The sequence below is a fragment of the Aythya ferina genome (assembly GCF_964211825.1).
Source record: "Aythya ferina genome assembly, chromosome: 2".
NCBI classification, from domain to species: domain Eukaryota; kingdom Metazoa; phylum Chordata; class Aves; order Anseriformes; family Anatidae; genus Aythya; species Aythya ferina.
The window spans coordinates 58,281,015-58,297,035 of record NC_140297.1 but is presented as its reverse complement, the minus strand read 5'-3'; positions in this window follow the sequence as shown (position 1 = coordinate 58,297,035).

The window sequence follows — 16,021 nt, the reverse complement described above, 5'->3', positions numbered from 1 at the left end:
GTTTGTTTTTGTGGGTTTTGAAAGACATTTGCTCAAGAGCTGAATCCATTCTCAATGACGTATGGACAAAACTTACCTGCTGCATTTATCAGCTAGTGCTGTACCTGAATACCTTTAACCTCGTGCCCCAAATACTGTGCTCTGAGTCAAGGCCATTTAAGCCAGATTAAACTAAATGCTAGTCCATCTGCTTAGCCCTCTGCAGACAGAGTGGGATCTGCTCTATATGTGCTCTAAACAATCTGGACATACCAAGACGTGATGCAAAAGGTCTGTGCTCCAAAGGCATTTTGCAGTGACTCAGCAGAGCTTGTGTTACTCCAGCTTGGAGCTGGGTGGGTCTGGGCAGTCCTCTCCTGTTGCAGTGCTGAGCACCATGCCAAACTTGAGCAAGAGCAAATCTGAGCAGGAGATGCCAAATCTGTGCCCAGTTTCTCATACAAAACACTCCGCATGCTTTGGGTTTGCAAAGCAGCTACTGACATCCCTAGTTATTTAGTTTGCATTTGATAGAGCCCTGATTTAGTGCTTCAGTGTCCTCAAACTGTGGTACACTGTACTGTCATGTGTGATAGCTTTTCAAGAGGAAGAAGGGAAGGACAAAAGTCCTTCTCTCTGGTAAGCAAATTTGAAAGCAAATTCCAGGGCTGTTTCCTGAAGAGCTGAGATAAAGGATGAAGAAGCTGAGATTAAGTCTTTGACGATGACAAGGAGGGAGACTTATTGTGGAAAATCACTTCAGTAAAGCTTGGGATTTTTTTCTAGCTAATAATCGTAGAAGCTACTGGAGGCTTTCAAACTGGCTGTTTGTATGATTTTCTCTGACAAACTGGCTGAGTGGTTATAGTATATGTTATGACAAATGTATTAAAGTAGTCTTATGATTCATTATTTTTACATGTCAGTACTACGATTGGTGGAAGAAAATCGCACTTCCATTAAATGAAGCTACATAAGGGACAAAATCTTACGCCCTGTATAATCTAGTGAGCAAACTAACAAATACTGATGGGGTCTATATGATGTGTACATCCTTCACTAGCAGAATTAAGAACTGTATACATTGGCTCCAATGAACCAATTAACAATAAAACAAATGTTAGTGTGTTAAAAATGTAACACTAGGACATTAAAAACTCCCAAAGGGACTGGCAGTGTTTTTCTTTGTTTGTTTTGTTTTTGAAAAGCAAGTGCAAACCTGGAAGTTTTCTATATTTGTTATCCATTTCTGTGGTGTTTTCAAGTCCCAGCTGCTGTAGCAGTGCTGTTCTTCAGTGCATCTGTACTGGGCTAAATCCTACTCAATCACATCAGCAATACCACTGGCATCAATGAAGGACTTGTCCCACTAAACTGGTGTAGGATTTACTTTTATTAAAACCATCTTACAACCTCTTGAAATACTACGTTGCAAGCTAGAACTAAATCTCCAAATTTTGAGATGGTATATGCTGAAGGAAGAGGCAGGGAAAGGAGGAAATACTTGTCTGGCTCTTGTCTTGAAGAGAATAGGCAATATTTTCAGAAGTTTTCAGCTGTCTGAGTTGAAATATTGTCTGAGGAAAATGAAATCTCTGGGGAATTAGAGAATTAGAACTGCTGGGCTCTCATTCCAGCTGCTCTGCCAACTTTCTGCATGACCTTGGCTATGATGTGAGCCTCAGCACAGTCATTTACAGGAAGGAGACTTTAACTGTCTGAGCTGCTAACCAAACTTCACATTACTGTTGTTTGCCCTCACCTCACAGCTATCCATTATCTTACGGCTGTGGGATGGCTAACACTATTCTCTGAATCTCTGTTCCAGTTTATCCAGCTGGAGAGGGCTTGTACTAACTGGTATCTTCGTAGGAAATGCTCACTTACACAACCCTAAACAGCTACTGAAATGTTGAAACCTTAGCATTACATTTTGGGGGTGTTTAATTTAGGCTAATGTATATCAAAGCAAGAATTAGAAAGCTTTGGACCCAGATCACACCTGGACAATTCCTTTTGTGACAGGAAAAGAGACAAAAATACTTAAAAGTGCCAGGAAGGTCTAAGAGATCAGACAGCATACCTTGGTGTTACATCAGCACGGGTGGAGTTGTGACAGTTTGTCTTGTTTTGAAGGATGGCAGAACCTGGTGTTGGGGAGAGATTGCTCCCAGGTCAGACTTGTAGGGTACACAGAGCTCAAACCACCTGCCTACTTCTTACTGGAGTGCCATTCTAGGAAGGCACGGGTTTCTGGTGTGATCCACTGTCCTATTAACAAAGTAAATCTAATCATTCCCAGTTGATTAGCTGACAGGAGGGCAACAGCACGTGTTTCCAAACATCTCTCTTCTTCCTTACCCTACATGTTAACGTGATGGTCGAGAAAGTTCTATTAAATTTGCTGACAACTACGTTAGTAGGTTATATCCTCATTTGCTGCTAGCTCCTGTTACTTGTCCATGTTATTGGAAGCTGACAAATTGACAAAGATCTGGCTTGAATCCTTCTTAAGGGCTATCTTCCAACTAAGGGATTGATTTAAAAATATATGTGGACATGATTATCCCTTTGGTGTTTTTCCTTCTAATGCTCCTTGGTTCTTCTTTTTTTTTTTTTTTTTTTTTTTTCTTTCCTGAATCTGAATCTGGGACACTTTAGGATGATACTATACCTAAAGTGATCTTCTACCTTTAGGAGTGCAAGTTTAAAACTTTTTTTTCTTATTCTCTCTTTGTAAAGGTGGGACTGCAGCATAGACTTCTGCAGACAGAATATTTCAAAGTGGCCAGGAAAAGAAAATGCTGTTGCAGAAATAGTCCAGAGGTGGTGCAAATGCAAAACTAATTGGCAAGGGAGTGCAGAGCTTTTCCATGTGAGGATGTTCATCCTGAGACATTGTAAAGGGAGGGGATTCTTGCAGAATTTGCACTTAAAATATCTGGTTTTCTTGAAATGTTTTCAAGCAAATCCACTGAATAGCTGTCTGCTTGTAGAAATCCTTACTTGCTTAAGTTCTTTGATTCAGTTGTTTACTTCTGGCTTGCTTATACTTATCTTTGATACAAAGGTAAATATAAAAGAAATTGAGACAGGTACATAATTTCAACTGGCTTAACAGAGTTTTTCATAAAGGTGACACTATCACGGCTCCACTGCTCTGCAATGCACATTTCCTCACCTGTGCACCTGAAATACTCTAATGAATTTTGAAGCATAATTTTGGCTATTAGTAGGATATTCTATTCATATCCTATCAGACACTGGACTGACTGAATAGCTGGCTGTGCATCTGCACATACCTTTAAGTACCACAGGGTGAGAAAACATGAGCAGAGTGCACTGCACTTGGGACCCACTGTGCCTTGCTGTTATATGGGTCTGCTTTCTAGTCCATATGTGCAGCTGAGTAGCAAATTGTTTAAAATCTGCTCCTTACAGAACTCACATGCCTACATCTGAGTGTGCCCAGATTTTATTGTGTTCCTGGACTGGTTTTGACTAAAGTCTCAGCTGCTTCTGGTGGCTGTGCATTGCACTTGAGATATTTGAGATGACAATACCTTTCAGTGCTAATAGACTCCCCATTTTCCACCTGAAGCTCCATACTTTTTTGACATCGAATTTTTCTTGTCTTTCATGTATTTCTCCCCCCCCCCCCCCCCCCCCCCGCCCATGCTAAACTATGAAAAGTCCGAACTTAGAATAACATTTGTACTGTTTAAAAGTTGGGATCTACAGAGGGAATACTCAGGAGGAAAATGGTGGTTACAGGACTCATCAAAGCTGTTATTTTGCTCAGATTGAATGTCAGTGACACCCATTCAGTATTTCACAACTAACTCATTTAAAACAATATGGTACTAGAGGAAATTCTGGAGTGCACACAGCAGCATATATCACTGGGTCAGAAGGCTCAATGACAGTATGATCCACTAGGTATTTCAGTGTGCTCTTGACTCGTTGCTTCTTGACCCTATAAAAGTATGCTGTCTTTCCAAGCAGTGAATAGGATTGCTTGAACACTTTCTCATACAGCCTGAGAAACTGCTCCTGCTGCTCTGTACCTATGGCTCTCAAAGTTTTTTCCCACGATCGTGAATACTGCATTCCTCTCAATTACCTTTCATTGCTGAGATGAATTGACGTGTTCTTGAGTGGGTCAATAACAGGGACTGCTTAAAAAATAAAGTTCTTGCTGGCAAAAGGTCTATAGAAAGTTTAGAGAGAAACATCCTACCCTCATTATAACATTTTCCATTTCCTCAGCTGTTCTACTGTCACTGCCTTTGCATGATAGCTATTTTTCAAGGACAGTTCTTACAAAGAGCAATTGCTAACTTTGTTTAGTTTGTTTTCTAGAAGAACAGGTCAAATTCAAGAACTGTATCAATATTCAAGTAGGAAATGGCAGTGGCATCCTTTACTGTGATCTCGATTCTGGCAATAAATTGTCCAGGGAGTCAAAGAATTCAAATTTTCAAGCCTGTTGAAACATACTGATGTTTGAGCTGTAGCCACAATTTGATATAACCAAGGAGACAATATAAAAAGAGGACCAATAATCAATAAAATATTAGTGTTCTATATTCTAATTTTCTTTAACTGCATATGTTTAGATGTAGTAATTTTGGCCTGATTATTAGCCCACACATAAGGGCGAAAAATATAAATATTTTTTAAAATTAAGCTATTGAACAATAAGCTTATACCAGACCTAGATTTTTTCTTTAGGATCAAAATTTTCAAAATTCCAATGTTTAAATACAAAGAAATGCTTCCAGTTTCCCCACTTCATTAACACATCTCTTCATAATCCATTATGAAAGTTGTGAAGCACGTGTTGAAGTAATCAAAAATGGCGTAATGCAAACCATACATTGTAAACCAAAATAAGACTTCAAGCCATGCAAAAATAGCCTTGAAAAAGTTGGTCTTGAATCTAAAGTTTCGTTCAGTTCCATATCTTTCTTTCTTTACTTATCTATTTTAAATTCTGATACACTTTAAAAACAGTTTTGAGAAAAAGATTTGAAAAAAAGTGTACTTCAGAGAAAGCACTTCCAGATATCTCCGGTGGATTAGTCATAAAATAGGACACTTCCTGATTAGGAGAGTATTATGAGACACAGCAGATTGGGTAGTAATGACAACAATGGATTACATAGAACAACTGTTTAGGAAGAACATGTGCATAACATAATTCCTGTACAGTAAACGGCACTTCAAAGATTGGAGGTATTTTCCCTAATTTCCTAAGTTAAGAAAAGATAGTGCATATACACACGGGCAAATTGAAAAATAACTCGCTAAATGTAGAAGTTTCTGTTCAGAATGCGGTGCATTACATTGAGCAGGATTGTACTGACAGGGTTTTCTCCCTCTCCCCCTTTCTGTCGTCTCCTAGAAATAGCTCAGCTACTGGGCCCTGCTCTGCTAATGTTTTTTGACGTCCAGAACATCCCCTAAATCCAAGTGATTCCTGGTTTGGTTCTATTCCATCGTTGCTGTAGAGCTTTCCCTGTTAGAAGCTCTCTGGGATCCTGTCTTAGAGACAGGAATTCTGTGATAGAAAGAAAGACAAGAATCTGACGTGTTTTTAGCTATTCTCTACAGAAACTATTTCTTCTGTACTCTTCTAGGGGAATATCAGGAAAGCACATTTGGGTGGGACCTTGGATATGTTTTATCTTCTCCATGAAACATTAGGAGAATGTCTGAAAGAAGGGAATTGTGGCAATGCACCTGTCCACACAGGAAGGATGCACGTACTTGCAGAGACTGGATTAAAAGGAAATAAGCACATCTCCGTAGAGACTTCAGCATTTTTATACAAACATAAATAACCTATGAAATCGTATGTCTGTCATGGAGAGTAATGATTTGCACTTCCTGTTTACCCTCTTTGATCTGTTCTTTTTGCATACCTGCTCCTGACAACAGACAGAAAACAGACACCTGGGTAGCTGGCCTTTCGCTCTGATCCTCTCTGGCTGTATTTTCCACATAGATGATAATCACAAATCACTACTGAGCAAACATTATGAATAAGCATTCATAACTTCAGGACCAATTATTAAAAAAAAAATAATGTACAACTCAAAGTGCCAAGGAAATAAATGCTCTTCCACTGATATGTTGCTTCACTATGAGCAGTCATCCTTCTGCAGGACTCTCAGGTTTTTATTTGGCAACAACATACCCAACAGAAGGAAATAATTCTGTCACTTTGTTCAACATTCGTGTTGTAGTGAGGTTGCAGTAGTTGTCCTCTGTCCAGTACAAAAACAACCTGGAAACTTTCAGATCAATATCAGGTCTCTCTATCAGTGGTTCTTCTGCCTGTATCTACGTCTGAGGCTTTTTGATATTTGTATGTCTATGTCAATTGAAAGAGCTCATACACTGCAATAGAAAACAGGGGCTGGATAGCCCAAACTTGATTCCTCACTTCCCCCTGAATAATTTCTATTTATTGCCTGTTCTTGTCCTCTGATACAAGCAGGCATATCTCGAGTAACTCCAATAAATAAAGAAGTTTTAGGACAGTGAAATCAGAATTACCTAGTTATCTGACAAAAGGTCTGCCTCTGGAGAACAGAGAAGAGTAATCGACACATTGTCGGATTACAATTCTGCACCTTGTGTCTGTCATTTTTTTTTCTTCAAAGAGATACTTGGAAATATTATGAGAAGTCATGAAGCAATATTTTTCCTGTGATATTTCATATTTTCTTACCTTAATACTGGAAAGTTAAAAGACTCTTTGGTATTGAATTGTTTCGGAACGGATTAAAGCGTGAAGAATTAGGCCTACAGATTGGTTTCTACCTACAAATATTTTGTTGTTCATTTTAAGACCTTGAAAAGCAAGAGGCTCAGTCTGTCCTGCAAAACTACTTGCATTTTTTACCTTATTAATACCCTTAAAATGTTCATTTTCTCTGTTGTAGTGCACTTCAGTCTGTACCTTGCCCTGTCTGTCCAAACACGTCCGTGATCCCACTGTTCATAACATGCATATGACCTGACATTCTCACAATCCTTTCTGGTTTATTGCTTAGTGACATTTCCCTGGGTAAAGCAATATTTTCAATTTTACACATAAGGAACAGACAGAGCAGGTAGATTAAAGTATTTACCCAAGGCTATGCAGGAAGTCTGACAGAGCCAGAACCTGACTCCAAGTATCTGGAGTTGCAGCCTGGTCACTAGACAGCAGTCTTCTGCTTGCAGCATCTTTGTCTGTATTCCAACGATGGGTGAAACAGTCATTTTCCCTATGGGAGCTAAATTTCAATATCTTTCATGGTGCTATACAAAGATAATAATTCTATTATTGGTACTGGGTACTGGCCAACATCATTATGCGATTCTTCAGCAAGACATTATATTTTTTCTTTCCCTTTCTGCATTCCTGATTGTTTTTGATTGGCTCGTTTTGACTTGTCATAGTTGTCAGAAATCATAATTTTGTATAAAAGCTGAAAATCATTGGAAACAGTTTGATCAAACAAACTAGAAATTTGAGAGAAGAATAACTGGATGTAGAGTACATACTGTAATAAAACATCAGATTTATATAAATACTGAATGCTAAGTTTAACTCAGTTTTCCTTCTAAAACAGGGAGCTTGTTACTGCAGGGGCTATTTTAAAAGAATGTAACTTTAAACAGTATAGTACAGTATAACTAAATATATCACCACACTATTTAAAGTAGCTACAGTAAAAATAACTCTTGTCCTAAGTCTCTTGCACTATTATCCAGAAGTGCCTGAACTCAGGCAGGGTGTCTCAGCTAACTTTAGGAACAAAAAGGATGTTGCATTGTTAGCTTTATTTTTGGTAGTGTGTTATTTTTGGTAGAAGCCATTTTCTAAGAGGAATACTGCAGCTTTCTATCAGTCAGGCATAGGATTTAATCAGCTGGGCAAAGAAATTATATCCCCCTGGCAGGTTTTACCAGGAAAAGTTGTTCCCATTAGCTTCCCCTGGCTTTCTGGGAGCAGAAACTTGCACTGGCAGCAAGGAACATGAGAGTTTATAACCTGGAAAACATGTGCTCTTGGCCATTGGATTGTGTCTGAGCAACTGTAGGAGAAATTACTGGTGTACTAAACCACAGCTGAGAACATATGTGTGCCACCCTGGAGAGTTTTGATACAGAACAAAGGTGAGCGAGTTCATGAAGTCCACAAGGAATTTGGGTCTACATAGACACTATCCAGACAGCTCTGGGTAACTGTGGAAACTCTATTTTCTACCTCTTCTTTAAATATGTTGATTATGTACACAATGCTAATCCATCTATGGACAGACATGTACAAGCTCTATTGAAAATCATTGGATTATACTGAAGCCAGACATCCTCCTTTCAACTACTTCCTTATCCCTGCTCTGAAGTGCAGAGCCTGGGAGATATTAATGACATGGAATTGATTTTTTCTAGGCTTTAAAAAATATTAAAAACATTTAAGAAATGTTAGTTGTTACTTACTGCTTATCTCAAATATTAAAATTGAAAACAGAAGTTTATTACTCAGCTGGGAAGGGCAAGAGCACTAGAATGAGAGCTCGCAGAGGAATCAAGAATCTGTTCCCAGGTGGGTATTACCTAAAGCAAGGTAATGCTGAACTTTGATACTGATTTGTATTTATAATAATTATGGACAGATTCTGGTCTCAGTAGTGGATTCTTCTGGATATGCAGTAGTGTAAGATTTCAGGATTTGGCCCTGCAAGGATAATACTCATTTCAAATGCAGATTAAAATGCTTTTAAGTCTAGATAATATCAGATACAGAATAACACTTTAATTAATTTACTCAAGCTCTGGGTGTTCAATGCTCCTTGCAACATTCAGCTCACATGTCACTTGTCCTCTAATGTCATTTATGGATCCAGTCTCCTTTTCCCGCCAGGTGCCATTTTCCCTCTGCATTCCGATTTTGCTGTGATGCAATTGCCTTTACTCTCACAAAAGGGAATGGTGATGTGGAAGAGGGAATCAAGCTCGAGACAAGTTCTTCTCTTTATGGAAAAAGTAAACAGGAAAGGAAGGGAAGACAAAGCCTAGGAACAGTCCTTTTACAACTACCCAGTATGAAGGGCCACTATGTATTGCTATTATGACCAGTGACTCTTCATAGGCCTCTTGGTAATTTGTAGAGACACTGATGCACTGCTTGGACTGACTTATGGGACTCTGAGAACTAAATCCTAAATCCCCATACACGTGGCTCACCCAGGGGGCTTTGGCCACTCTTGTATGTTTTGTTCAAAATTCTGTCCCTGCCTCTTCCACTTCCAGCTCTCCATGGTTCAGATCTAGGATGTTATGTCTGCAACTCCTACTGACTCAACAGAACTGTGCGTGTAGTCAGTCACATCTGCTAACAACTGTGTCAAAACAGTTTTTATTGCTTTTTACTCCTGTTAGCTTTGCAGAGACAATACAGCTGAATTGCAAGGCTGGTGCGTTATTAACAGCTCATTTGCTGAGTTCCCCACAGAGAATCTTCTCTGCTAGTACGGTGTGAGCCAAAAGTGAACCCTCTCTGATTCCCTGGTCTGGGGCTGGAGGTAAAGCTGCTGGGCAAGGAGGGGATTCTCTTACACTTTGCTGTAGATGTGAACTGGAGTCATGACTGTGAGCTTTTACTGTGCTGTGCTTCAGAGAACTGATAGGCTTTAAAGACACCCAACATAAATAGAGAAGGAAATCCCAGGTGTAATTCAAGTCATACTGACTTAATGAGGCCTAACTTTTGCTGCTGTTTCTTGTGTTTTCATGAGAAGATTGTGGGCTTGTACTGCATTATACATGCAGCAGACCTGGTGTTTCTCCCATTATGATGTATTTTTCAGCTGAACATGCCATACACATCTATTTTAGGTACAGGTGTAATTTAGCTGCTTTCTCATAGTCATTAGCTTTTACTAAGATTGCTAATGTGCTGCTAAGACAAAGTCAAACTGCTAAAAGCATGTAGTTGTGCTTATCACTGAGCAGAAGTGCACTGCTTGGGATTTTTTCAGGCTGACCTCTAAACTTAAAACTGCTGAGTGCTTGCTAGGCCTAACAAACATCCCTGCTGTAATACATACAACTAAAGAAAGGAAAAACAAAAACAAAAACAAAACAAACAAACAAACAAAAACCCTATGTTTTCAAACACCAGGGATTTTGCAATTGCAAGAATTGCTCGTATGTCTTGTCTTGGTTGTAACTAGAGATTGGAAGACATGTAGGCATCTAAAGGCAGATGATGAACTCGACGAGTGGGCAGAGCAATGGCAAGCAGGACCTGGTACCGCAGTGCTGGAGAAGCAGGCAGGCTTCAGCCAGGAGGGCAGGCAGCATGTGAGGCCAGGAGGAGCAGCTAATGCTGCAGGGCCAGCAACAGCTTCAGTAAGTAAGGCCTTGTTGGGGCCCTGGACACGCTGCCTGCAAACTCAAAAGGGAGTGTTAGCAGAGAAAATGGGAAACAGCCAGATGGCTGCTTCTGGATGCTAGGGAGGAAGACTATAAACAATTACAGCACTACTTTGGGAGAGGCATTGCATCTCACTGACTTAGTCTTCTTGCTGTCCTTTTCTCCAATTCAGCAAAGTAACAGTTTATTAAGAAAGCTGATGATTTTGCTGTGGAAAAATTAGGCCTTAGAGCAGCAGACAGCTTAGTTTATTTCTGCCAGCTTCAGGGTGGGGAATCAAGCTGGCATTTTATTACTGGCCACTGATGTTTAAACCTGGCATGGTTGATATCAAAGACTGTCAAAAAACGTTGCAGAATATTGAGTATTAATTCAGGGCATCTGTCCTGAGTGATGAAGGTATTTCAAAGTAGGTTCTTTTGTCTGCGATTGGAAAGAATATGTTGTTTAAGTGCATATCCACTTCTTTTCCTTTTATTAGTGGGATAGATTGACAAATGAGGCAAGACAGTGGCAGCAGAACCCATGCCAGACTTATCCTCACAGTATTTGCACGGGGAGGTGGATATGACACTGCAGAACTGTTGAGTGTGGCCGTGGGCCTGTCCATACTACAGCTGTGTTCATATTGCTGTAATTCTACATGTATGTAGGAAAAAAAGATGTTCACCTGACACAAAATGGAGTGGTGGTGGCATTGCTCGTTTGGACTTTTGGAAGCATTGCCAACAAAGAAAAAAAGTCTCAGAACAGAACAACGGCTAGTTATAAAGTATTGTAACAATCAAACAACAAGAGCAGAAAAAATGTTTAGAGGAGACATATGGCTTAACATGCTGGCCCATTTTTGGTTGATCTTTTTCCAATCCTTCTGCTCGCTCAACATAACCTCTCTCCCAGTCCCTCCCCATTCCATAAACCCATCTGCCTTCATCTGTTAATTTAGCCCTCTGTTACTGTGGAGCCATTTATCAGCCAAGTGACCGTGGCCGATGAACTCTTCTGTTCCCTCCAACGTAGTTAAAACAGACCTGCTACTCAGTGGTGGGCCAGTGCTGAGATAAACGTAAATTGCTAATGATTTGTTTGGGAACCTTTGGTGAGAGAGAGGCCAGAGCAATTGAGTATTTGGCATCTTCAAAAATTTTCCAGGGCCTGGATGCAGGTGGCAGTGGCAATCTCATCTTCACCACCCTACTGAGTATGCAACAGTTTTGGCTTGGTGTCTTCTCCCTGCTCATCCTGCTCTTGATCCTGTTCCTGTTCAGTCTGGGAGAGGTATCTTGAGGAGTCTGAACTGATCTAACAGGGTTAATTGCCCTGTAAAGCAGTCATCTCACTATTTCCCTTCTTGCTGTCCAAGTGATTTTACCTCTCTCTCTAGTGTATCACCGGGAGGTGTTGGTTTGACCCCAGTTCTGCTTAGCAGAAAATTAACCCAGCAAGAACAGAGGGTGACTCTGCTGGATTAATGAGCTCAACTCAATTACCAAAGGACCAGGTGAATACCTGGGCTAGCTTGGAGGAAGGGGTGGGATCACAAGATCAGGAATCAGCTGCAGAGCAAAACCACAAACGTTCCTTTTCAGCACGAATTCATACACCTTTTGAACACTTATCTTCAGAACCTCCTCAGAATATTCAAGAGCAGAAAGGCCTCCCATTGGCCCTCTTCTAGCCCAGCATTAAAGCATGTCTGTAAGCACAGGAGTAGTTGTCTGGTCAGTAATACAGAAGTGCTGTTAGTGTGAAAGATTAACTTGGCCACTCCTTATCAGAAATTAATCCTCTTCTGAACACCTTCCAAAACAGCTACTGTAACTAGAGATATTTTCTCACTTTGCCCCTTCCAGAAGAAATCATCAGCTGAAATTAAAGGTAAGTGTATGTTAAGCCAAATCAGTCTGGTGTTGGTGCTCTGACTCTTTGGGGTCTGTGTTTCTGGATTCATTGTTGCAGTGATGCTGTAGACCCCTGATTTTTCTCATAGACATGACCACTATCTTTCTCTTTCAGACGAGGTTACTAAGAAAGTAAAACTTATAATTACTTTGTATGAGCATTTGACTACACGCACACCATGAACTGGGTGAGACCTCTCATACATGCTAGATGGGGAAGTCTCAAACATATAAAGTTCTTTTAAGTGTTGTGAAAGATAGCTAGGAAGAGGGGAGGGACTCGCAATCCGTACTGTCCTGGTGTGTAAAACAAAGCCGCAGTATGATGTCCTTTGCTGGACATCAAAGTAGCTACTGAGGTACTGATCTAAATCATTTCATTGCTGACAGAACAACCTGTTGGGATACAGGTTCAACCTTTGCATTACTATTGAATGTGTTTTATGAATTAGGTTGTTTTTGTTGGCGGTGTTTGTTTGTTTGTTTTGTTTTAAGTAGATACATATCAAAAAATAGTTGGTTTCTAAGTAGGATTATTTATGGGCTTTATGCAGGAAGGAATATGTAATATGTTTGCCCATGTAGAATAATGCTTGGCAATCACTGCGCATTTTTTCTGCTAAGGATGCTAATATTTAACCTCCTTCTACTGTGAAGCTGGTTAGCATTTGCTCCTGGAAGAGAATCCAGGTGGAAGAAAATAAACTTAACAGGGAGGACTGTCAAACCAGTGTATATCTACATATAAAACAATTAGGTGAAATGGCAAAAATTAGGCCACGCAAGTGATTGGAGCCAAAGGGCTAGAATTCTTTTGATCAAGCTGGGTGAATGCTCTAGTAATTCTGTACCCAAGCAAAGAAGCTCATCTGGACACCCAGGGTGAAACAAGGATGGAGTTCAGGCTGTTGCATAACATCATACCCCTCCTGGCATGGAGGACTTTTGGTAGCTATAAGGGTTGCAGTCCTGCTGGAGTAGGAATCACTCTTGGCCTGTCCCAGGTAATTCCCCAGCAATTATAAACCTTGGTGATCTTTTAGGAGAAAGTCTGTCATTGCCTTTCTGAAATGATCAGATCTGGGCTGCCAGGAAGAATACAGCATGTAAGAAAAAGGCAAGTTGTGCCCGAGAGCTGTTTAAAGAAAGCACTCTGTTGACAGAGCCTCAAGAACTAGCACCTACATCATAGACAAGTACCTACTGCTATGCATAAGCACAGTGCTCAGCTGAGATATGAGCAATCCCATCTGTGTAAGGCAAAATGTAGTAAGAGATATTAGACAGCATTAGCTCAGTGTGTTTTATAGACACTCTGTGTGTGTCAAAATCAGTAATGGAGTACTGAGTTCCTACAAAGCAAGTAATCCATAACAAGAAGTTGTGTGAGCAAGGTATGAGGATATCATGTGGTCATAAACGGGTCCAGCATCTAGAAATGCTGTGCTGTATCATCTGAGCAGCAGTCTCTGCCAATGAAAAACAATCTTTGTCCAACAGAATTTAATCAATACTAACTAGTTGTAGCAAAGAAGTACTTACGTGACATCTGGTTCAGTTGGAGATGAACCCAGCATAAAAACTTAATCTGAGTAAAGAGTAAAACCTGAACTGCTAAATGGCAGCCATCTACTAGTTTTGTTGAGTTGGTGAATTTTGATTTCTCAGTTTTGCTTTTCTTATGTATACAATGGTCACCAAGAATCAGTGGCAGGATAATGGCTATGCTCCTATGTTTAATGGATGAAAAGGGCAATGTAAAGTTTAAGTAGCTTGAAGTTAGTTTTTATACTGCTTTAAGGCAGGATCATGCTTAGTAAAGGCTGATTAGACCATTTCTTCTTTCAAAAAAACTCTCTTTGTGGAAGTTTGGTCTAGTTTTGCACCTGGCCCTCTCCAAATACAAGAAATGAGTAAGCCCTACAAGTGCTTTACTCAGCCCTTCCATCATGACCCAGATCAGCTCAAGTCAAGAGTCTTGCAGGGAAGAACACCGGCCATTTTTTATTGACTGTAATGTGACAACCGCTGTATTCGTCTGTTTTTCCAGATGTAGGTGTACCTGACATTTTCTAGGAATAACTAAAATTTCTGTTTATCACTTCTTTGATCAAAGCCTTTTAGAATAACTGTGAACTGTCTGTTCAAAACACAAGGCTATAGTAAGAACTTCCTCTGATATATACCATGCACAAATGAGACACAAGAATGACAGATCTTGGAAGTGCAATGGAATTCACCCTGTGAGAACTCAAGAGTGTGTGTATACATCCCTCAGAAATATTTGGTAGGGAAAGATACAGTTGTTTAATCTTTTTCTCTTCCTGCCTCTCCTAAACTAAATTTCTTTCTTGACCCTATTTCTCGCTTTTGTGGGACCAGTCTAGCTGCCAAAATTCTGCTACTTCCAGGCAAAACACAGACATATGACTCAGTCGCATTGGCTTCCCAAAATCATCTTCACCTTACATTGTCAGCAAGTATATTTAGCTTAAGGCTGAAAAGATGCTGGAAGTTGTCACCACGCCTGTGGGACAGCACAACCTGCTATTTCGTTTCATCTATGGGAGCTTGGGGAATGTGTGATAGGTAGGCATACAAAATTCAGAGGTTTGTTTATAATATAGATAAGCATCTGAAGTGCCAAAGTTGATTTTAATTTTAAAGGTCCTTATGCATTATGCAGCTCTTCTCCTTTTCAGTAAAATGCAAAGTTAAAAGGGAAACCACTTTATTCCAATGTGTTTCTTCTTTTGAAGAATACAAGAGCAAAATGTCCTCTTTAAAGCCAGAATCATTTGCTGACTTGTTTGCCACAGAACCACATCCATCTTCTGCTCACGATTTGAATGAATCTACAGGAGGTGGGTATACAGTTTGCCTCTTGATCTTAATTTTTATCTCCCCTGTTTTACTTAGATTCCAACAAGGGGCAATCTAAAACTGCTGCTTCCGTGGGAGATTCAGGATGTTATTTTCAGTCTGAAAGGAAAGCAGAGGTGGTAGCTGGTCAAGAGGAAAGCACATGTATGGTGTTCTTAAGGGGGTTCCTGTCCCAAGGTCCATGCAACATGGCGAAGTCTTGTTGTGTGTCTTCAAGTCCCACAGTCCTGAAATGCTGTGCAAATATGTTTTTGTTTTGTTTTGTTTTCTGGCTCCTCCTCTCACACAGGTTGAGCTGCCTCTGCAAGTCAGAATTGGCCAGGTTTTTTTAGTTCTTGTATGTAGGTTGTTTTTTAGGGTCATGTTCATTTATTGCTTTTTTTCCCCTACTTTAGCAAAATTAATGTCTTTGATGAGCATTTCTGAGAAGAGAAGGATAGGTGGTGTGGTGGTACACCTGCAATCCAAGTGTGCAGAAGGAGCTGAGGAAAAACTCAGAGGAGATGCTGAGCCAAGAGTGAGGAGGTCTGGATTAGTTCTCCGCTCCTTTCTGTCAACCTGCAATGTGATATTTTGGCAAACTATTTCACTTTTTCGTGCCTCTGATTTCATCTGTAATTTTTGTTTTACTCCTTCTCACTTGGACTTTTGAGTGCAAAGGCGAAAACGCGCGCCTACCGTGAGCAGTCTGTGTCACATCTGGATTGAGGCCTCCTGTAGGACTGCTGGGTGGCTTCTCTGGGTGAAGGGAGGTGCTGCACTTGCACTTGAACACTGAATTTCTCAAACACCTGCAGAAAAGTTTTTGCACACAGGTCTG